This window comes from Zea mays, chromosome 1 (genome assembly GCF_902167145.1).
Source record: "Zea mays cultivar B73 chromosome 1, Zm-B73-REFERENCE-NAM-5.0, whole genome shotgun sequence".
Classification (NCBI taxonomy): Eukaryota; Viridiplantae; Streptophyta; class Magnoliopsida; order Poales; family Poaceae; genus Zea; species Zea mays.
This window is the reverse complement of record NC_050096.1, coordinates 279961004-279984260: the sequence shown is the minus strand read 5'-3', so window position 1 is coordinate 279984260 and position 23257 is coordinate 279961004. Positions and strand designations below refer to the sequence as shown.

Genomic DNA, 23257 nt, shown 5'->3' with positions numbered 1-23257 from the left:
TCCAACTCTTTTGCTTCTTTTGATGCACACAAGGTACGGAAGCTAGCTGATTTCTATCCTAATGACATGTCAAGCACTGACTTGTTAAAACTTGACTTGCAACTTGATAATTATATTGATGGCATAAGAGAAGATGATAGATTCAAAGATATAACTAATCTTGTGGACCTCTCAGTTAAGCTTGTTGAAACAAAGAGACATAAGGTGTTTGATATAGTTTATTTGCTTCTCAAATTGGTATTGATTTTGCCGGTGGCGACAACAAGTGTTGAAAGAGCATTTTCTGCAATGAGTTTGATGAAGACTAAATTGAGAAACAAGATGTGTGATAGTCTTTTGGATGATTGTCTTGTTACATACATCGAGAGGGATATTTTCTTCGAAGTGAATGAAGAAGATATAATTGAAACTTTTATGGCATTGAGAAAGCGCAGACCAGATAAGTAGTATTATTGTAATCTTTATGTTTAATGTATACAATTTTCATGCTTATTTGTTGAGTGTCAAACTTTATATCTATATATCAAATTGTTTACCAAATTTACTATGAAATTATATGTACATTAGATAGAATTTTATATGAAAATTTTGTTGTGGCACACCCTATATAAAAATCCTAGGTCCGCCACTGACTATAGAATTAAAATGGTGGGACTAATTTTTAGTCTCTAGAATGGAACACACCCTTATTAGTTGACGTACATGACAAACACGCACGAAAAAGGTCAAAAAAGAAGCGTCCGGTGGGCCGGCCATATTGGAAACCCAAATAAAGCGGCCGCTGGGCCATATTGGAGCTTGCAGCACCAGCACCCGCGCACCCCAGTCCAGAATTGGGGCCGGGGCTATATAGATCCAGTTCTTGATGGGCTTGCCAAAGCATGGAATGTGACTGCCCATGTTCTCGATTGGGCTTAACGACCATGCTGGTGGGCTATTTAAGGGTCTGTTTCAACCTAGTTTTGTTCGTGTGAAAATGACGAGGCAACACGCATACGTATTACATTTTTTTACATCCCAATTACAACTTGTGTTTGTGCTTTTCAAGAGGTATCGCTCAAATTAGTGGTGTATCACTATGTCGTCAGTTTATGATCCACAATGCTAACATAGTGCTAGACATTAATAAGTATTATGAGTTAAATGTATGGGTGAATGGTGATCCTCAAACTTGTAGTGCGTTATGCTTAGGTTCACAAACTTCTAAAATACAAAATAAAAATACATTTGTAGGTCTTATGCAAATCGTACAAGCACTTGCATGGTTCGTCTGGACGCGAGTGTGCCTTCGAACGAGCATTACCGAAATTCGTGCTTTTTTTTTCTAGATTCTAGATGGTTATATGGATTGTCGCCTTCCCGCATCTGTGCGACGTGCCGACGTGCGTGGGAGACTGGGAGGAGGATTCCTCGATGCCTTAAGGTCAAAGCTACGGCCCACAGCCACGTCAAATGGGACACCCCTTGCCGTCAGATCATCTGCAGGCTGGTACAGGCCGTTGGATGTGCTTCCGAACTTCCGTGTTTCAGGACTGGCGGTTTCCACGGTCCACCATGCCTTGCACCTGTTCGGGTGTTCCAGGATTTTAATCCCATGGCCAATGGCTAGGCGCACACGGCGGTTGGTTTACACAAGGCAGATATAGCCGAGTAAGAGCAACTCCAATAGTTATGTAAATATTAGCTCTCTAAATCACAGATTTAAAAAGTTGCTAAATAACTTTGGGAATAAAAAATGTGAGTTCTCCAATAGTTCTCTAAATATAGGTTGTAATTTTGTTTTGTATTTATCCACATAAAAAAATAAAGTCACAAATATCATCAATTACCTTCATTATCTACATAATGCAGTAAATATTTTTGTTTAGGGAGTTGCTAAATGGTTGCTAAATGTAGAGAGAAAATAAGGTTAGATGAGAAGTTAAATTTAGAAAGTTCATTTAGAGAACTGTTGGAGATGAGTTTTTGTGTTAACTACTTAAATTGTTGACTAGGTATATGCCCGTGCGTTGCAACGGGGGGACGTTTGTGCATGCATAAGTCTTTATTTAGTGATGCTATCAAGACTCAACTCAACAAAATTAACAAATGTTGAAGTCTGACATTTCGAACAACCAAAATTTGGCTCAATATCACTATTAATTGAATTAGGCAAATCCTAAAAGTTGATAATACATGATATGGCCATGTACCATGGCCTCCTTTAAACAATTTTGCATTGCAGGGTGAAAAGTATAAAAAAGGAGATGGCGAGTTGTGGCTATCAAAATTATTTTAGCTCACAAATATGGCCCTCTTATCTTATATGTTGTGGGGAAATATGTTGTGGCATGATTTCTACATTGCTACGAGGTTAAATTAATATAAAACATAGACTCAGAACGACAAACATGTCTCTTATACATGTGAGCATCCCAGTTTTGAAGCAATAAAGAAAGTTGTGACACGCTACAGCTACAGGTAGTGTAAAATTAAATAGCTCGTGTACATTATATTGGAATGAAATTTGTAGTTGTCACAACTTAGTAGAGAAACGTAAGAATTAAAAATTATACAAAGGGTCGACATTACTATTTCAGACCGGATAATCAAGGGAACTGGATCAGGATTGTGCATGCCAAATCAATACTCTCATCCATCCTTAACCTCCCACCATTAAAACCAAAAAGTTTGAAGGTTTTCAATGAATAAATGTACAACCAACAAGCAAGGTTTCGAACCCTCACTTATGCACAATTTTACAATGAATGTTGATTTAAACTATTGACACATCTGCTATACATCAGAATCGGTAATACTGGAAATACTGGGAAACATCGTATAACATGTAAAGAGGCTATGTTGATCAAACTAATTGCTTTCATACGGATGCAAAAGATTGTCTATCTATGTCTGGTAACAAAGTAAAATTTTATCTTCATTGTACATATGGTATTATAGTAAAATTAATTAGAGTCCTTTTTACCACCTTCTAACTTACCAATATAGCAACCCAAAGCTTCATGCAACACTTTTACCTCAATGTGATACAGTGCTACCACACCAATTAAGGGGCCTTGCTTTCACCAATTAAGCGCTTCTCTGACCATTTGTAAGAGACATGTTTGTAGCTCCAAGCAAAGCTGATAAAAGTATAACACTGTGCATTCCAGCTACAGCTAGGAAGCAAGGCTCTGACCTGTTAGAATTAGAAAAATATTTAACAGCAATAAGCACAACAAATGCAGGTATCATTTTGCTTTTCATGTACTACACCACAGGGACAGAGGAAAATAAAAAAGGGTTATTATACACATGATTACACCTGCAATCCTCATATCAATCTATCATTATTCCCTCAACACCGGAGATCATGATCAAGGATAAGTTCGATCTTCTGTGGCGGGCACTCTCAACCTTAGCCATGAAAAGATTGTACACTGGTCTGTGGTCAGAGAAGCGAGACTCTCCTCAGATGTAGGACGACTGCAAGAGGCCACATAATGTGATCGCACCTTCAATAAGATAGAACAAACAAAACGTCAGGGAGTTCCTTTGCGAGTAATCGACGGAGGATACAGTTCTTGTGGATGGCAGGGGCATAAGAAATCACCAAGAAGGTGTCCTCCGATTTTCTTTGGGCCACATACCAGAGTAACGATCCGAGTTGAATGAGTATTTATATATCGGAGGAAACTAATCATGCCTTCTTTACATCCCTGGAAAATGCACCCGCATCTTCGCTCTATCTGAAGTTGTTTAAAACAAGTAATGTCAAACATGGTCCTCACACAGCCACACTGATGTAGTGTAAAAGTGCAGTAGCAAACTACCTGATCTTTCTCTAACAGTTGCTTATGCATTTCGACAAGGGCTTTAGCTAAGCAGTATGATAGGGCAATCCGATAATTCAAACCCCCAAGCCAAATGATACGGCTGCAATTAGGAAAAGAAGTATCCAATTAGTGCCAGTTCTCCGTTGCTACTACATCACTGTGCATAGAAGTAGTATTGCCTCAGGGAAAAAAGAGCATCGACGCATGCTCATGCTCAAGAATTGTTTCTGGTGACTTGACATCAGTGGCACCACGGACCTGTGGAAATCTAGACTTTTCTTAGAATTTCAATAACATCAGATTTCCTCTGTAGCTCATCTCCCTCCTTTTCACCAGAGATCAGATGGCAACATATAAAACAAAAGGTTGTGTGGTGCAACCACATGCTTATGAGTATAGAACCCTGCATAAAAAATGAAAGCATGTTCAGTAGTCTATATTGTAGTAACAACGGAGAAAAATCGAAGCATGCTAAGTAGTCTATATTGTAGTAACAACAAATAACCAACCATGCCCTAGGTGATCAATCTAAGAACAACAAATTGTTTCCTATAAACTATAATAAAAAATTGTAAACAAAATGCATAGTAGGACAAAATGAAAACCATGCAGAATGTACAGTTTTAGTGCATCAATAAATCCAGAAAGAACAAAAATAGATGAAGGTAAGAAGATTTAAGATAGCTCTTACTTAACAGTCACCAAGAAGTGATGGAACATATCATTTATCAAATCATCACATTCAAGATCTAGCATCACCACACAGGACCAAACTTTTGTGACTGTATCAAGAATTGAAGTTCTCCTTCCAAAGAAGGGGCTCTCTATGTCATCCAGAGGCATGAAGGCCTCCACAATTAAAGAGAATACATCCTAAAACCAAGTAAAAACACGTGTAAGTACAATACAACATAAATCATTTTATTCAGGGTAGAATATACCTCCGTTACGACGACGAGGGTTGGGAGGGGCACGACGAGGGCTGGGAGCACCCTTCCCTGCAAATGGAGAGGCAACGCAAGGAAAGAGCCACATACCGGGAAAGTAGTTCATGTCTATGACATAAAACCGATCTCTTGTTCCGTGCTCCCTAATCATATCAATGTCGAATAGTCTAAGACCCTGTCAATCGGGTGAAAGGAAAAGGCAAAATGAGACTAATTCATTCTAAAGTCTAAACAGGAGAAAAAGAAGGCGCAAGAATCACATTACCAATCGTCGCCGCAGTTCTCGTGCCAAGATCTCAAGCAATGGTCTCGGAGGAAGTTCTGATAGGGGCATGTTAGAAAATCAGTTGCCTACACTGTTTTATAATGCAACGGAAAATCCTACAAAAACCTACAAGGACAAAAAATTGGACAACCAACGCGCACCAGCAACACCAGGGTCAAGATCTGCGTCATTTGCACTGGCTGCGATCTGCATCATTTGCACTGGTTGTAGCACAAGAGACCCTTGGAAACCGAAATACCCCAGCATTATTCGACAGATCACCTTCATCAACATTTGGAAGTGAAAACCGACGTACAACCCTTATTGCATCCCCAACAATGTACACCTTAAACATGACGCCACCTGCATACAAATGACGAGGGCTGGGAGCACCGTTCCGTGCAAACGGAGAGGCAGCGCAAGGAAGCAGCCACATACTGCCTATTCCCGCGGGTCGCGGGGGAGTCAGGTGGTTAGGGTTCTCACCGAGGGTGAAGGGGCCGACACCGAGCCTGGAGCGTAGGTCGAGCGTGATGGCTCCCATGGTCGTGCCCTCGCACCGCCGCCGCACCGGCAACGTGGCCTGGGACGGCATCCCAACCACTGCCCCAGCCGCCGTGGCGGCGCCGCCACCTCCCGCCATCGCCGGGGACCCATGCGTTCCGCCACCTCCCGCCATCGTCGGGCATCCAAAGAAGGAGCCGCTATTGACTGTGAGGAAGGAGGCGAGGGTATGGTGAAGGGGTGTGGACGCCCACACTATACCCTTATTATAGTGAGAGTCCTGAGCCTTGTATATTAACAGTGCTAGCCGAATTATTATAGGATGGGTTTCATCTTTAGTGATTGCTCTCCCACTAACTGCCCCTTTAGAGAAAAATCTTTGGCAATTCCTTATCTGCGAACTAAGCTCCCATGCAAGCGAAAGACTATCATGCTCTTTGCAAGGATGACATATGCCTTTCTCGCGAGTGACTTCCTCGATCTCTAAACCATTTTCTAAAATAAATCAAAAAGGAAAACATGAGAATATGAATAGGGGCAATTTGTTCATAAATGGAACAATTACTTTAGCTTACAGCAGAAGCAGCCAATCAAGATTGTACGAAGGAAAACGGAGGAAGGAACCTCAATTTTTGAACTACAACCCATTAGGTATGAAAGCGTTAACCTTTTTTATTGGTGTAGTCCATTCTCATACTATCAGTACTATACTTCTTAAAGCAAGTGAACTGATCAACCCAACTGTTGAGATTTTTATTTTAAAATGATATTTCCTCCAACATCGAAGCATCAATTACAAGTGAAGAAAAGTCATGCGAAGTTGCTATTTCTGAAGTAGAATTTAAAAAAATCCAAAATTAACCAGATAGGTAACAGGTTTGCAAAACCTTTGACAAAAATCAAGTGCTGGGTGTGTTATCTTTTATTAAACTATTAAATTAATTATAAGGGGAAACTACCAATAGCAGTATAACACCCGTAAAAATGCATGTTCTTCGTTTCACTTACAATGTATATGAATCACCTTAGGAACTCTATTAGGGTCATGAGCGAGTGCAGTGTGATCCCATTAGCTGTGAGGTTCTTCCTGTTGCCCTGCTCAGGGTTGACGACAACGATGGCGTCGGCGACCACGAGCCCCTCGACGCGGAGTGGGGCGGCGGTCTCGAGCATGGAGGAACCACTGGTGACGAGGTCCTCGATGATGAGGACCGTGTCCCCGGGGCGGAAGGAGACCTCGATGGACTTGGAGCTGCTGTGGGCCTTGGCCTCCTTGCGACGCATGAGGATGGGGATAGAGCAGTCGACGGAGAGGACGACGACGATGGGGAGCATGGTGTAGGGGACGACGTAGACGAGGCTGTAGGGGCCCAGGGCATGGCAGAGAAGGGAGAGATCCACTGGCGTGTTGGCGAGATCCGCAACCCCGCGGGCGTGACACGGTGGGGGCAAGGAGCCGTGCATCACGGGCACGGCGAGGGCGAGATCCGCGTCTGCCTGCTCGAGCGTGGGCGAGATCCCCACCTGCCTGCTCGGGCGTGGGCATGCTCGGTGAGCAGAGCGCGTCGCGGGGCGGGTGCAGGGCCGTAGGGGCACGGGCAGCCGGGGGCGGCGGGCGCACTGGAGACGGACGAAGGAAGGGGCGCGTCGGGGCAGGGGCACGGTATGCACTGTGGAGAGATTGAGGGCGGTAGATCGGGCGTTTAGGGGAGTGGATCGCGGGGACGCGCTGTAGGATCTAGGACACCGACTAGAGGGGGTGTGAATAGGCGGTTTCGACTAAAATCAAAAACACTAGGTAAATTTAATCAATATAACAAGAGGAATAAATTCTCTAGTGACAATAAGTAAACAATGTATGAGAAACAACTACGATGATTGAATACTTGAGGAACAATATGCAAAACACTAATCACTTGCAAAGCAATAAGTAATGCAAGAAGGTAGAGACACCGAAATTTATCCCGTGGTATCGGTGATTTGCCGATCACCCCTAATCCACGTTGAGGTGGACTTCAAGCTCTCACTTGCTCCTCTATCAAGACACGGCTTGATCTTTGAGCCAAGTGGACAAGAAATCACTCAATACCTCGATTCCACTAATGTCACCTTTGCCGCTCCGGCGAGGTAGGCGCGAACCCCTCACAATCAATACCGCGGCTTCTCCACAATCTTCTTGGAAAACTCGACGGAGACAATCACCCGAGCCGTCTAGGAGGCGGCAACCTCCAAGAGTAACAAGCCAATGACGCTTGCTCGGTGTACCACCTAGTGCCTCAAGAATCACCAAATGATGCAAATGCACTAGGAACCCTCAATCTCTCACTAGAATGCAATCTCAAGCAAATAGTGTGAGAGAGTGAGTTGGAGGATCACAAATGAGCTCAATGTGTGCAAGGAATGGCCAAGAGAGCTCTCTCACATGAGCTACCCTTCTATTTATAGCCCCCCATCAAAATTCAACCGTTATGTGCAAAAAGCACATGTTCTGCGCATGCGCGGACGGTCCGCGCCCAAGGGCCGGACGGTCCGCCGTACATATAACGGCTATAAATTCCGTTTGAAATCTGTCAGAGGTGTTAGAAAAGGTAGGTCCGGACAGTCTGCCAACCATGGCCGGACCATCCGCGACCTGGCAACTTGAAGCACCTGGACCTCGGACCAAAAACAGTTAACACAGGCGGACCGTCCACCTACAAAGCCGGACGGTCCGAGACCTGGATACAGTACTGTCCGGACTTGCCCCCCGGACAGTCCGTAGTACAAAACCAAGAAATCACACAGTCCCTGACCAAAAACATTTTTGACACCTGCGGACTGTCCGCCCTTCACGGCCGGACGGTCCGCACTATAATTCAGGGACTGACCCGAAACCAGCCTTCTCTGGTCAGGACTGCGGACGGTCCGGCCCTAAGGCCCAGACGGTCCGCAGTGCAAAGTAACAAGGTGGCCCCCGAAGTGGTTAGTCTTCGGACCCCTCTGGTGGATCGCGGACGGTCCGCCCTCAAGGCCCGGACGGTCCGCGCATCCAAGACTTTGCAATTTTCAAACTTGCTTTTGAAAGAACTTTTAACTCACGAGATTTGAAGCGCTGTTAGTCCTCATGCAAATGCAACTACTTGATGCTCTATGAGGCACTAAGTTTCACACAGATCAAAGTCATTGACCCCTCTTAATAGTACGGCTATCTAGCCTACTAATCCGGTCAGGTATCTTCTCTAAACTCCTCAAGACCGGCGAAAACGAAACCTATATTATACCTTTGCCTTCATCTAATCCACAACCAATGTTTATGATTCTCCAACATTTCCTGTTCTATGTGGTCCAACCCTGCATTCTTATTTCTCGAATAATCGTTAGTCCACAAGCAGTTGTCATTAATTACCAAAACATCACCAAAGGGGCCTAGATGATTCACAATCTCCCCCTTTTTGGTAATTGATGACAACAGTACATAATATATTAAAGAGAAGTTTAGTTTTTCCAAATCTCCCTCATTCCTAAGGTATAAGATAGATTTTGGAGATGAGTTTCATAGGACTTATCTTGATTTGAAGTTCTGTCCGAGAGATAGATAAATCCCAAAAAAACTCAGTATGTAAGAAAGGCTCCCCCTAAGTGTGTGCAGGATTATTTGAAGCTGAAGATATAACACACATAATATATCGGAGTTTGATGGAGACTTTCCTACAATCATGGTTATCGAGGCATACAAGAGATGATACGTAGAGTAAGCGCAGCAATTATAATTACTCCTCGATTAACCACACACAGAGTAATTTGAACTAAAACATAGTTCAACCCACAGAATATTACAGATAATTGTCCACAGACATACGACATAGAGTTAACAGTTCAAGCCAGTTCCAAATGCATAAAACATAAACTAATGCATGTGACATAAAAAGGTAAATATGCATATGCATGGTCTTAATGTCCACATAGACCAACAACTCCCCCTGAAAGTGACACCTGACAACTTCTCTTCTCATCACTTCTCTCCCCCTTTGGCATCAATTGCCACAAAGGAGAGGCCTCACTGATCACTGGGCGGAGGATGCATGTTGTAGTAGTGAGTGCTGAATGTGTCAAATAGAGAGGAGAACTGGCCAAAATCTTGCTGGAGTTGCTGCTGCCTCTGACTGATCTCATGCATGCTGTCATTGGTAGAAAGATTGTCAAACTGGCTGGAGAGAGCGCCCATGTTATCTTGAAAACTCTACTGCATATTATTCAGCCTGGTCATGATAGGATCAGTGACATTAGTCTGAATGTGATCGCGAAGCTTAGAAAACTCAGAGTTGAGCCCATCCCAGTTATCTTCAAAACGAGATTGTATGACATCTAGGCGGTGATCCATATGTGTCATCATGCCCTCAAAGCGAGTATCAATATGGGTCTGAAGCCCCTGCTGCATAGTGTGAAAATATGGATCAAAGTAGCCTGGACCAGGCTCCCAATATTGCTGAGGCTGAGGAGGAGGTGGAGGAGGAGGCATCTGCTCGCCCTCAACATCAGGAGCTGCTCCACCCTCATAGCCAGGGTCTTCCTCATTATCTGGGAAGGGAGTGAGTGGACTGGTGAGAAACCCTATCTCATTCTTAAAAGGTCTGAACGGTGTGTGAACAATCTCGCAGGGGCCCTCAAATCTTGTCTTGGCTTTGATGAGAGCCATAATGTAAGGAGCATATGCTAAATTTTGATTCTTGTCCATTTTCAAATCATTAAGCTGTCTCATCATGAAAAGAACAATATTCATGACTTCACCATTCATGATGTGCTGAATAATGTTCCAGAATTTATCTCGTATTTTACTCTTATCACCACTCTTGGGAAGAATGGTGACTCTGGCAATCTTGTCGATTACAACAGGATGATGCCTGAGTCCTGCTGTCTCTCCAAACCTCCTGGGTATTCCTAGCCTGGCTGGCTCATAGAATTGCACAAAATCCTCAAAATTATCCTCAATATAGAGATCCAGCCCAGTAGAAATGGTGCCATAATCCAGACTGTTGGCAGTGGCAAAGTCAGCAAAAGAGGCAGAATAGCGCTTGAAGCCAGTCATCCAAGTGATAGATTCTTCTTCTATATCAATCTCTGAGGTAGCCAGGAATTGCTTAACAGCCATTTCATTGAAGTCTGTGTGTTGCCCCATAAACTGATACAGTCCACACGTTTCAAACTTAGGGATCAGACCCTCCATTACTGATTGACTGAGCAAGAAGGACCAATCAATCACCTGATGCTTATGAAAATTTGTATCCATCAAGGTGCCCCAAAAAACATCAAACTGCAGCTGAGTGTGGAAAAATTGAATATTGGTGTCAGATGGCAGAGTGTACTGGTTCACAGTCCGCCTTGAGCAGTACTCATCCATAGAAAACCTTCGCTTTGGATAGGTCCATCTAGAGGTGTCAATGGGATAATCAGGATGGACATGGGGAAAGTCTTCAGTATCTATAGATTTAGTGCCCCCAGCTGAGGATTAGGCCTCTGAATCAGTGGTCGGTGTATAGTCAGCATCATCTCCACGAGAACGCTTTGATTTGAAGCGACATGCAAGCTTCTTGCGGAGACCACCCAAACCACTGCAATAAAGTGACAGACAGCCATAGATGAATAATTGATACCAATCACCACCATAAAAATGAGTAGAACTGAATTGCTCTGCCAGGGTCCGGACGGTCCGCGCTAGGGGGCCGGACTGTCCGCGCTAGAGGCCCGGACGGTCCGCGCCCACCAGGCGGACGGTCCGCGACCGACCAGGGGCGACTCCAAAGAACCCTAGCCGCCACAAATGTTGAATTGATGATTTTGCAGAGAATACTGATCCAAACAAGTTCAAAATTTTGCATAGCATTCACTGTGAGTAGAACTAACAATCCCACCAATCAGATTTGTAAAACTACTGCTCAATTTCAGATCAGAGAGGAACCCCAAATAATCTCAAAATTGAAGAGATTTGATGAAATCCACAAGATTATGAAATACCGTGATGAAGACATGTTGATTGAACGTTGCCACAAGCTGTCGGACTGTCCGTGCGCAACGTCACTTCTCCGTCCGCGCACAATCGACAAAGGAGACTATTTGGCGAGTGGATAGCAAGAGAGAAGGGCCAAGGAACACAAATGACAAGTCTGCGGTCTCTGCCCAATTTTACTGCCTGTCGTGGACGGTCCGCGTAGGGGAGGCGGACGGTCCGCGCCCTGATGATATCAGACGGTCTGCATTGCTGATCGGACTGTCCAGTTCCTGATGCTGCGGACGGTCCGTGGTCCATGGGCGGACGGTCCGCGGCCTGATACTCAGTTTTCCAACGTCTGTCCACTTTCTGATTTTGAATTTCAAATCCAAATTGGTGCTCATATATGGACATTTCGACCAATCCAAGAGTTAGTATGCATGCATATACATATTATGTAATTGAGTAATGCAAATTTTTGTATTCAAACTAACTAGAGCAATTTAGAATGAAAAATGCACCAATAATACCAGATAAATAGCATAAAGAGCATATTTAGAACCGAGATGCAACACGACACATGCGTGATCAACTTCAAGCCACATTTGAGAGATCGATCACATTCATTTCACTTCTTAGAGAACAAAATCTTGTTTCATCCAAAGGCTTTGTAAAAATGTCTGCTAATTGATCATCCGTGTCAGTGGAATAAATAGAGATATCTCCCTTGCCAACATGATCCCTTAAGAAGTGATGACGTATATCAATATGCTTAGTTCTTGAGTGTTGGACCGGATTGGTAGCCAATTTTACCGCACTCTCATTATCACACATGAGAGGCACATTCTTGAAAATAATTCCATAATCCAATAAGGTTTGTTTCATCCATAATAGTTGAGCACAACAATTTCCGGCCGATATATATTCTGCTTCGGCGGTAGATAGAGCAACCGAATTTTGTTTTTTTTGAAGACCATGAAACAAGAGATCTACCAAGAAATTGACAACAACCGGAGGTGCTTTTTCTATCAACTTTGCACCCCGCATAGTCCGAATCCGAATATCCAATTAATTCAAATTGAGCACCTTTGGGATACCATAGACCAATATTGAGAGTATACTTCAAATATCTTAGAATTCTTTTAGCGGCCTTCAAGTGAATCTCTCTAGGTGAAGCTTGAAATCGAGCACACATGCATACACTAAACATAACATCGGGCCTAGATGCGGTAATATAAAGCAAACTCCCAATTATTGAACGATAAAGTTTTTGATCAACCATAGTACCTCCTTCATCTAAATCTAGATGACCATTTGTTGCCATTGGAGTCTTGATAGGCTTTGCATTTTCTAAACCAAACTTCTTGAGTATGTCCTTCAAATATTTTGATTGACTTATAAAAATTCGATCTTTCAATTGTTTGATTTGAAGGCCAATAAAGAAGCTCAATTCTCCTATCATAGACATTTCAAATTCTTTTGACATCATTTTTCCGAATTCCTCACAAAATAATTCATTAGTGGATCCAAAAATAATATCATCAACATAGATTTGACAAACAAATAAGTCTTTGCCAATTCTTTTAGTGAATAGAGTAGTGTCAACCTTCCCAATTTTGAAGTCTTTGGAAAGCAAGAAATCCCTAAGCCTTTCATACCAAACACGTGGAGCTTGCTTAAGCCCATAGAGAGCTTTAGAAAGCTTGAACACATGGTTAGGTCTTTTGGGGTCCTCAAAACCGGGAGGTTGTTCAACATACACTAGTTCACTAATCTTACCATTTAGAAAAGCACTCTTTACATCCATTTGGTAGAGCTTGATATTATGTGCACAAGCATAAGCAAGAAGAATCCGGATTGCTTCTAATCTTGCCACGGGAGCAAATGTCTCCCCAAAACCCAATCCCTCAATTTGAGTATATCCTTGTGCAACTAATCTTGCCTTGTTTCTTACTACCACACCATCTTCATTGTGCTTGTTGCGAAACACCCATTTTGTACCAATAACATTGTGTTTCTTTGGTCTCTCAACAAGCTCCCAAACTTCATTTCGGGCAAAGTTATTTAATTTTTCATGCATTGCATTCACCCAATCAACATCAAGTAGAGCTTCATCTACACGGTTAGGTTCCATACAAGATACGAAAGAGAAATGTTCACAAAACGAAGCTATGCGAGAGCGAGTTTGAACACCCTTACTAATATCACCCACAATTTGATCAACCGGGTGATCCTTCACAATGGAATGATGAATTCTTGATACCATTTGATAATTGCTAGTTGAAGCATTAGGAGGAACCGAATGTCTTGAAGTACCTTGATCATGAGTATCCATAGTTTCATCATGTTGTTGGCTTTGGTGATCTTCCTCATTTTGAGTTGAGGATGAAGGAATGACAACCACACTATTTTCACCATCATCTTCCTTTGGTTTTATTTCACCAATGGCCATTGTTTTCATTGCATTTATCAATTGAGTTCCCCCAACATCATCGAGATTATCACTTTCATCTTGAGACCCATTTGTTTCATCGAATTCAACATCATATGCTTCTTCAATAATACCATGAGTTTTGTTGAAGACTCTATAAGCTTTACTATTTGATGAATATCCAAGAAGAAAACCCTCATCACATTTCTTCTCAAATTTAGAAAGCCGACTTCCCTTTCTTAAAATATAACATTTGCAACCGAATACCCTAAAATATGAGATATTTGGCTTTCTACCAATGAGCAATTCATATGGAGTTTTCTTCAAAAGCTTGTGACAATATAGTCTATTTGATGAATGACAAGCGGTATTTATTGCCTCGGCCCAATAAGAATCCGATATATTATATTCCGCTAACATAGACCTAGCCATATCAATGAGAGTTCTATTCTTTCTTTCAACAATACCGTTTTGTTCCGGGGTATATTTGGAAGAGAATTCATGTTTAATACCCTTGTCATCACAATATTCATCAATTCTCGCATTTTTGAATTCCGACCCATTATCACTTCTAACCTTTTTGATGTCGAAATCAAATTGATTTTGAGCCAATATAGCAAATGACTTGAATGTTTCAAACACATTAGATTTGTCTCGAAGAAAATAAACCCAAGTAAATCTTGAATAATCATCCACAATCACAAGACAATAAGAATTACCACCAATACTTACAAATGATGTGGGCCCAAATAAATCCATGTGAAGTAATTCCAAAGGTCGATGAGTGGACATTTGACTTTTATTTGGATGAGTGTTTGCCACTTGCTTACCGGCTTGATAAGAGCTACACAATTTGTTCTTCTCAAACTTCACATCTTTTAAGCCACGAACTAAGTCATGCTTGGTTAGCCGATTGAGTTGCTTCATTCCAACATGACCAAGTCTTCTATGCCATAACCAACCTAGTGAAGCTTTTGAGAATAGGCAAGTTGTGAGCTTTGCCTCATTAGATGAGAAATCAACAAGATAAAGATTTTCGTGTCTAAAACTTTTAAACTTAAGATTGCTACCATCAACACTAGAGATAATAACATCTTCAACCGTGAAATTGCAACAAAATCCTAAATCACATAATTGAGCTACGGAAAGTAAATTAAAATTCAAAGACTCAACCAAGAGCACATTTGATATAGAATGATCATTTAAAATAGCAATTTTACCCAAACCTTTAACCTTTCCTTTGCGATTATCTCCAAATATGATACTATCATAATTGGAGCAATCTTCCTCACTCATTTGGGTAAACATTTTCATATCTCCGGTCATGTGTTGAGTGCATCCACTATCTAACACCCAATGATTCCCTCCCGCCTTGTAGTTTACCTACAAAAGGAAATCAATCTCTTTTAGGTACCCAAACTTGCTTGGGTCCTTGGATGTTAGTGACCAAGGTCTTTGGCACCCAAATAGCTTTCTTTTTGTTTCCAACAATTGAAGTACCAACAAATTTAGCATGAACACCTTTTGCATTATGAGAAAGAACATAACAATGCTCAAAACAAGTGGAGGATACATTTTTGAACTTGGGACAATTTTTTCTTAACATGTCCCTTTTTGTGACACTTGTGACACACTTTGTCACATTCTTTCACAAACAATGTCTTTTGCTTTACAAAAGCATTCTTTCCTTTCTTGGGAACATATCCAAGACCTTCACGGTTAAGAGAGCACCGTTGACTTCCCAATATGAAATCCAATTTAGCCTTACCACCATATGCCTTTTCTAGGTCATGAGTTAGAGTGTTTACTCTATCTACTAACACTTCATTCTCAACAATAATTTTTGATTCATCAAGAGCAATGTTATCATTGAGAGAAATTTTGCATTTATCACAAATAGAGTTAGTAGGTAGTGGTTCACTTGTAAGACTATCAAGTAAGTCACAAGTGACTCCAACATCCTTAGTGACCACCTTAACTTCATGCACAATAGATGATTTTTGAGCATCCGCAAGCTTCTCACAATTTTCTTTTAGGTCATTGTGAGAGGTCTTGAGCTCCTCAAAAGACACTTGGAGGTTTTTATACAATTCCTTCAAGGTCTTAAATTTTTCTTTTTCTTTGTGCATGTAGTCATCGGCCTCACCTAACATTCTAACAAGATCATCATATGAATAGCCATCATCAACATCATCGATATCATCATCATCTTCTATATCATTTAAATCGGTGATGATTTTTACCTTAGCATCTCCTTTTGCCATGAGACAATGGGGAGATGAGAAGAGTGAGGGAGCTTCCTTGATGGCAATTCCGGCATTAAGCTTGGATGAGGTGTCATCATCATCATCATCCGAGCTATCATCCGAGTCCCATTCAACTAAGTAGGCTTTGCTATCTTTCTTCTTGTTATAGTATTTCTTTTTCTTCTTGTCACTTTCATCTTTGCCCTTCTTCTTCTTGATTGGGCAATTCATGGCAATGTGACCGGGTTCCCCACACTCAAAACACTTTCTATCATTGAAAGCATTTCTTCTAGATGTTTGACCTCTTCTAGGTTGACCTCTCTTCATCTTCATGAATTTATTGAATTTCCTTACAAATAGAGCCATGTCACCATCACTCTCACTTTCATTTTCTTCATCATTACTATCTTCCTTTTCAATTGCCTTTGAGGCCTTAGCTTTGAGAGCAATTGATTCATTTTTCACCTTCTTTGCCAAACTTAAAGCATCAGCTTGTGACTTCTTAAATATGTCTTGAGTGAGAATTTCTCTCAATACTTCGGTTGGAGAAGTTGTAGATAGATCACTCCTGACTAACATTGTCACAATGGTCTCATATTTCTCCGGAAGTGACCTAAGGAACTTGTGAGTGAAATCCACATCCTGTACATTGAAACCAAGTCCCTTGAGTTCATTTACTATCTCATTTAACCGATTGAACATATCGGATACACTCTCATCTTCTTTCATAATAAATTGCTCAAACTTCCCTTTGCACACATATAGTTTGGCACTCTTCACAATTGTAGTTCCTTCATGAATTTCCATTAGCTTAATCCAAATCTCATGAGCGGTTGTGAGATTCTTGATACGATTGAACTCATTTATATCAAGAGCATCATAAAAGACATTCATGGCTTGATCATTTGTGAGGATATTCTCATTATCACTAACGGATGGTTCATCTTCTTTCAACACAACAAATCCATCCCTGACAATTGGCCAAATTTTTCCACCCATTGCTCTAAGATGCATTGACATTCTTATTTTCCAATAGTCATAATTATTCCCATCAAAATGCGGTGGCTTCCCAATGTGCACATTGTTGTTACTAGCCATTTTGTCCCACTCCGGGATGATTAGATCCACAACCAATGGAGTCCTCGGCTTTGATACCACTTGTAGGATCTAGGACACCGGCTAGAGGGGGGTGAATAGGTGGTTTCGACTCAAATCAAAAACACTAGGTAAATTTAATCAATATAACAAGAGGAATAAATTCTCTAGTGACAATAAGTAAACAATGTATGAGAAACAACTACGGTGATTGAATACTTGAGGAACAATATGCAAAACACTAATCACTTGCAAAGCAATAAGTAATGCAAGAAGGTAGAGATACCGAAATTTATCCCATGGTATCGGTGATTTGCCGATCACCCCTAATTCACGTTGAGGTGGACTTCAAGCTCTCACTTGCTCCTCTATCAAGACACGGCTTGATCTTTGAGCCAAGTGGACAAGAAATCACTCAATACCTCGATTCCACTAATGTCACCTTTGCCGCTCCGGCGAGGTAGGCGCGAACCCCTCACAATCAATACCGCGGCTTCTCCACAATCTTCTTGAAGAGCTCGACGGAGACAATCACCCGAGCCGTCTAGGAGGCGACAACCTCCAAGAGTAACAAGCCAATGACGCTTGCTCGGTGTACCACCTAGTGCCTCAAGAATCACCAAATGATGCAAATGCACTAGGAACCCTCAATCTCTCACTAGAATGCAATCTCAAGCAAAGAGTGTGAGAGAGTGAGTTGGAGGATCACAAATGAGCTCAATGTGTGCAAGGAATGGCCAAGAGAGCTCTCTCACACGAGCTACCCTTCTATTTATAGCCCCCCATCAAAATCCAACCGTTATGTGCAAAAAGCACATGTTCTGCGCATGCGCGGACGGTCCGCGCCCAAGGGCCGGACGGTCCGCGCCCAAGGGTCGAACGGTCCGCCGTACATATAACGGCTATAAATTCAGTTTGAAATCTGTCAGAGGTGTAAGAAAAGGTAGGTCCAGACAGTCCGCCAACCATGGCCGGACCGTCCGCGACCTGGCAACTTGAAGCACCTGGACCTCGGACCAAAAACAGTTAACGCGGGCGGACCGTCCGCCTACAAAGCCGGACGGTCCGAGACTTGGATATAGTACTGTCCGGACTTGCCCCCGGACAGTCCGTAGTACAAAACCAAGAAATCACACAGTCCCTGACCAAAAACATTTTTGACACCTGCGGACTGTCCGCCCTTCACGGCCGGACGGTCCGCACTATAATTCAGGGACTGACCCGAAACCAGCCTTCTCTGGTCAGGACTGCGGACGGTCCGGCCCTAAGGCCCGGACGGTCCGCAGTGCAAAGTAACAAGGTGGCCCCCGAAGTGGTTAGTCTTCGGACCCCTCTAGTGGATCGCGGACGGTCCGCCCTCAAGGCCCGGACGGTCCGCGCATCCAAGACTTTGCAATTTTCAAACTTGATTTTGAAAGAACTTTTAACTCACGAGATTTGAAGCGTTGTTAGTCCTCATGCAAATGCAACTACTTGATGCTCTATGAGGCACTAAGTTTCACACAGATCAAAGTCATTGACCCCTCTTAATAGTACGGCTATCTAGCCTACTAATCCGGTCAGGTATCTTCTCTAAACTCCTCAAGACCGGCGAAAACGAAACCTATATTATACCTTTGCCTTCATCTGATCCACAACCAATGTTTATGATTCTCCAACATTTCCTGTTCTATGTGGTCCAACCCTGCATTCTTATTTCTCGAAGAATCGTTAGTCCACAAGCAGTTGTCATTAATTACCAAAACATCACCAAAGGGCCTAGATGATTCACACGCGCAATCGGGTGGGCGCCTTCCTTGGAAAGAGCGCACAAGAAGATTTCGGATCGGGGACTGGGGTGAAGATCACGGTGGTGCATGCACGAGGGGATCTAGGGCGGGGGGCGGAGGCATGCTTCACCAGGAAGATGTGGACGTCCTCGTTCGTATCTTATAGAGTAGTAGGAATTTAGGAAGTCTATTAGAGAACTATTGGAGTTGCTAACCATACTTCGCTAGTGATGAGAGTACGAGACCAAGGCCATGTTTCAATCAGATTCGAATTCTGAAAGACCAGTTTTGCCTCTGACTTCCTAGTGGAGATGTTTGGATCGCCGGTTTTTAGGAATTTGGTTTTATTTATTGCTCTTTAGGTTACAAATCCGGCAAAATTAGGCATCATCATTTTTTGTAAGAATATGGTAAAATTGACATAAGAAATTGTAAAGACTGGTCAGTTTAGATTCCATCCGGTTTAAAAAAACGGTTTCAAAACTGGAAATCCAGACATACCTTTAGACTGCGTTTGGTTACGGGATAGCCAGGACAGGCCTCCAATTTTGAGGGATAATTGGGGACAACACTGGGATAGTCTTGTCTCAACCTTTGACCCTGAACCAAACAACCTTATTTGAAGGATCGTCCAACTTTGTTATTCCAATTTTTTATGTATCCCTGGCTCACGCATTATGGATACCATATGCATACAAGGAACAATAATGTTTTGCTAAGATATATAAACTTCTAACATTATGTCAACTTAACCTCTAATGATAGTTTAAAAGTTCATTGACTGGGCTTAGAACTAGATATGTTAATGAAAAAAAAATCTTAGTAGAAAGTTGATGGTAATAATATGCTAAGAGTATATGTAGATTTGATTTGGTTCATGAAAAAAATTACCAGCTACACATTTCAGCGAGAACTAATTAATCTGAAATCAACATGTGTTAGATCTATTTATTCCCGTTTAATTTTCTTCATTTTTTCTCCATCTCGACGAACAAGCGAAGGGAGCCACACCAGATGGTCTTGTTACAAAACAATGTAATATATGATCAAGACCCATCCAACCGTTGATTCTACGGTTATTTGATCCAAGGGTCTGATGCCCTTTGTACACATGTATATATATGGAGATCCCTGCAATAAACAGACAACCCCATTCATTTGTCTCATTCTCTCTCTGTCTCTTTCATTTGCCACTGAGCACTGCAATAGAGCGTAACACGTTATCAGCACTGTCTCAAGGAGAAATCAGAGAAGGGAAAAGAGGAAGAACACGCTGTTCTTGACAAGAACAGCAAGATCGATCTGCACATCAACAGCAAGGTATGGAGCATACCGTTTCCATGCGCATACGCCGTATGCGCGAAGTTCTTCACATTGTTGATGATGCGATGTTGGAAGCGTTCACCGTTGGGCAAGCCACTGCGCTTCCACCGGTGCACGCGATTCCTGAACGCCGTGTGCAAGTGCAAAATGTGCACTTCTGCGTTACCCATGGATGGACAGCGGTGGTTCCGCTGCCGGTGGTGGAGTGTGGACTCCCCACTGCATCCCCATCGCCACCGGTGCCGGTGGTTGACGTGGGATCGTCCGCATCCGCTCCTATGGACGTCGATTTGGAGGCACCACCACCGCCTCCACCCACTGCAGAGGCAGTTACTCGTCGTTCGCCATCTCCACGGGTGCCCGTGGTCGTCGGGACCATCGCTGCCCGTCGTGGACAGCCTGCTCGCGCTGTCGATGCCCCGAGAGGCCGCATCATCTTCACCGGCCATCACCCAAATGGGGTGGCCTCACCTTCCTCCTCCAATCGGAGGGCCTAATGGCCCTCGATCCGGCCGCCATGCCGGCTGTTTGGGGGGAGGGGGTGGGGCGCGGCGCGGCATGCCTCGGCGTGGGCGCTCGGCGCGGGCCCCGGCGGCTGGCACCAGTGGGCGCTCGGCGCGGGCCCCGGCGGCTGGCACCAGAGGGCGCTCGGCGCTGGCTCGCCACCAGCGAGGTCTGCGGGCCTCCACGCGCTTCGGCATGGCGCGCGCGGCCTCAAGCCAGGCGGCGGCGGCGGCCTGTTGGCCAGGCGTGCGCGCCACCTGCTGCGTCGCACGGGCGCGGGCGCGGGACGGCCCCGGCCGGCCAGACGAGCCGGCGAGGAGCTCGGCGCGGGCCCCCACATGGCGCGCTCGGCGCGGGCGACCAAGGCGCCTCGGCACAGCCTCCAGGAGGCGCTTGGCGCGGGTGAAGCCCCAGCGGCTTCTGCTGGGCGCTGGTGGCTGGGACTTCGGCACCCTGGCGGCGGCGGCTGGGAAAGCCCCTGTGGGCGACGACGGCTGGGGGCGGTTAGGGTTGGAAACCCTAGCCGCCCCAATATAATATAGGCTTTTGGGCCCCTGTTGGGCCGCCTGGGCCGGCCAGCTAGGCTGGGCCGGCGTGCAGGCCTTCTGGCCGCTGCCAGGCCCGCCTGGCAGGCCGCCTGGGCTGCTTTTCAGGAGCAAAAATGGCCTGTTTTACCATTTTAAATTCTGAATTTATGTACAAGACTCTGTTTTATATGCATTTTCAGTTCACAGTTATCTTAGGCGTCTAAATTCGCAATTTAGACTGCATATATTGTAAAGACATATCTGTTTTATTGTAAATATAGCAGATTTTAGTTCGTGAATTATTGTTTGTCTTACATTAATAATTCACATATCTCTACTTGCTATGATTTACGCATTCATTTATGTTTGCATATAAATATAGCATTTATTAAGTACAGACTTAATAAAACTTATGCAAAAAATGAAATTACATTAATTTGGATTAAGAGCATAGGGAGATAGAGTCCCAAGCATTGGCTGCACTAAATTCTTTATAGAATTTAGTAGCCCAGAGACCGTGCTTGAGGCAGCATTTGGAATGCCTATCTCTATGAGGTCTACATCCCTCAGGATGATTACCTATACGTGCTATCCAAAATAACAGGATATGGAGTTATTGAATTTTACTTTGATAATTAGTAGAGCATGGGTAGTGGAGACCTAAGCATTGGCTGCGGTTTGTTCATTTATGAACTTATCTGCCTAGAGACCGTGCTTTTAGGCAGCAAGTTTCTTGCCCACTACTAGATCTACCTCATTAATTTGAGGATTATCTATACTATGCTTACTAAAATTCAAAGTATTTATTCAATTGGAAGGTTTGGAACCTTCAGGCAACTCATATCACATGTAAGAGTTAGTGAATTTTACTTTGATAATTAGTAGAGCATGGGTAGTGGAGACCTAAGCATTGGCTGCGGTTTGTTCATCCGTGAACTTATCAGCCCAGAGACCGTGCTTTTAGGCAGCAAGTTTCTTGCCCACTACTAGATCTACCTCATTAATTTGAGGATTATCTATACTATGCTTACTAAAATTCAAAGTATTTATTCTATGGGAAGGTTTGGAACCTTCAAGAAACTCGTTACATATGTAATTTTGCATATTGAGCTTACAACATCACCATTGTGACTATTAATTTATGCGTAAATTAATGGACGTCCATGGTAATGACTGTAGGAACATGTCAACCAAAGAGTTCGAGGAACTCGCCCTTGATGGGCATAACTACCCAACTTGGGCTTCAGATATTGAAATAACTTTTGCTTCTCGTGGGATCATTGATGCAATTGCAGCACCCATCACTGGTACTGATCCAGTGAATGAGGTTAAAAAGAACACATCACTTTTCCTTCTGAGGCTTTACATCCATAAGGACCTTAAGCAAGAGTACCTTATGGAGAGATGCCCTCATAACTTGTGGAAATCTCTCAAAGAGCGCTATGAACAGCAAAAGGAGCTCATATGGCCGTCAGCCAACCATGAGTGGAACCACCTTCGTCTGCAAGATTTTAAATCTGTTGCAGAATATAACCATGCTCTTCATAGCATTTGTTCTAAATTGAAATTTTGCGAGAAAGAGCCCTCTGAAGCAGACAAGATAGAGAAGACTCTATCTACCATGCTTCCAGAGGACAGGATATTGCATCAGCAGTATCGCTCTAGTAATTTCCAGAGATATTCTCAACTCATGCACACATTGACCCAAGCAGAAAAGCATCATGAGCTTCTTCTGAAGAATGCTCAGCAGCGCCCTCCTGGGTCTGCCCCTCTGCCTGAGGTACATTTCAATGTGCATAAGACTGAGAATAAGAAAGGATTCAAGAAAAACTTCAAGAATCCTCCTGGACCTCGCAAATTCAATAA

At 43.3% G+C, this 23257-nt stretch overlaps 1 pseudogene; it reads right to left on the bottom strand.

The window, feature by feature from the left end:
• Window positions 1-4736: 4736 nt before the first annotated feature.
• Window positions 4737-5571, bottom strand: LOC103645595 (inositol-tetrakisphosphate 1-kinase 3-like; annotated as a pseudogene).
• Between the last annotated feature and the right edge of the window lie 17686 nt (window positions 5572-23257).